Source organism: Bufo bufo, chromosome 7, assembly GCF_905171765.1.
Source record: "Bufo bufo chromosome 7, aBufBuf1.1, whole genome shotgun sequence".
NCBI classification, from domain to species: Eukaryota; Metazoa; Chordata; class Amphibia; order Anura; family Bufonidae; genus Bufo; species Bufo bufo.
The window spans coordinates 37,883,827-37,885,985 of NC_053395.1; positions in this window are offsets into that span (position 1 = coordinate 37,883,827).

A 2,159-nucleotide genomic window follows, 5' to 3' on the forward strand; every position below is an offset into this window, starting at 1 on the left:
GTACCCTAATAAGTTATTGGAGAACTCAATACAAAGGGTAAGACAACTTGATAGAACCCTATTCTTCAAACCTAAAGTAGTATCTACTACTATGCAAGAATCAGATACTACAGCTAAAATAATCTTACCATATAATAAGGATTATAAGATGGTGAGTAGTATTATTCACAATCACTGGCATTTGTTGAAGGATGATAAACTATTGGGTCCTATACTCCCGGCACATCCTCCAATAGTTTACACTCGGGCTCCAGATTTGGGACTACAAGTGGCTCCCACTATAAGAAAACATCAAATTAAAACATTGACAACCCCATGGGACAATCTAAAAGGTTTCTACAGGTGTGGGTGCTGTCAAAATTGTAGACAGACACACTTTGATAGAAACACTAGACAGATAATATCAACGTCCAACAATTTCAAATGGGACATTAAAGAAATTTTGTCATGCAATAGTAGGGCAGTGATCTACATTGTTCAGTGCCCATGCCCAAAGCAGTACATCGGCCGTACAAAAAGGGTATTTAAGACCAGAATATCTGAACATATTAATAATATCAAGAAACAATCAGAAACGCACCCTCTATCCAAACATTTTAAATTATATCATGCAGGTGATCCAAGTAACATGAGCTATATGGCTATCCAGTCGGTCAAACAAGACTGGAGAGGAGGTGATTTTGTGGCTAAAATGTCTAGACAGGAGTCCAAGAAAATATTCGAGTTTGGGTCCTTGATGCCTCAGGGTCTCAACTCGGAGATTGAAATTTTTGGGTTCCTATAGGTGAGAAGAGTTGGTTTACACGGGGAGTCAATGCCGGGCTGTTTTTCAGCGCATTGACCCCTCCTGCATTCCTCCCCTTCTCCCCTTCTCCCCCCAAAGCCACATCCCAGCATGTAATTTTTATTGTATTTTATTTTTATTCATAATTTTATTTATTTTTATTTGATTGTATTTTATAATGTGAGTATTTATTTTAAATATGTGTCTTTATGGTGTAACATTGTAAAACGTATGCAGCAATGTACTGGAGCATACTGACTATCTACGTACCACAGGGTAAAGGTTGAGACTGTGTGATCGGCCCAGTCTAAAATCCGACCCATATTTTCCATCAAACCTTTCTATGTTAAAATCCAGTCATTTCAGCATGTGTCATATTTTAAATGTTATTTTATTTTAACATGTAACTCACACATGTATAAATATAATGCATCAAGTAAGACACACACTGTGATACGTTTGTAGTCAGCAATTGATTATACCATTAAAGGTGAAGATTGCGGCTGTGCAGTTAGCCCAGTCCGCAATCCAACCCATATTTTAAAATAAACCCAAACAGGGTATATAAAGCAACAACTTGTGTCTGTATCCAGCATTATACAACTATCTACTGAGGAAGGAACTTGTTTCCGAAACGCGTCTAGTGTGTATTGAGACCAGGCTACCGGTGCGGTTTTTTCCAAAAACGCAAGAGGATTTTTCTTCAATTATATACCGCTGCAAAGATTTTGTTCACCAAGAATCTACCAAGTGGACTGAAACTGTGCTGTTACATCTGACACTGCCACAAACACAAGGTAAATCCTGCTGTGTCCACTCTCCCTGGCCTGACAAGTTCAGGCAACTACCGGCTCGGCTCAGCTATACCAGCTTCCGTCTGGCCTGACGGTGCAGGCGCCTGCGTCACAAACCAGCGATCGACTACCTGGCTGGACACGTGGGACGCTGAGCGAGCGGGTCTGATGGTTTGCTCCGCAAGGAACAAGTAAGTGGAGCCCCACAGATCGGAGAAAGCGTGGTTACTATCTGTCAGACGACATTTAAACACAGAGTCCCCCTTGTGGGAAATTACAACAAGGACAATCTTGAACCTCTGGTTCCAACTATTTGGCAAATTGGTATCTATAATCATGGACATTTGAGCGGTTCATTAGATTACCCCTTGCAGCCTAACTCTAGCCATTAGGTCTCATTCCTAGGAGTACTCCGGTTATATAGGTTTGTGCGAGAGCTCCGCACTTTTATACCTATTTACACATTTGTTTATGTATGTATGCTGATACTGACACCAAGTCAGTTTGTATTGATTTAGTGTATTAATAAATTTCATGCAAAAATACTGTGAGCCAGCCTATATTATTATTAAAGTCTAAAG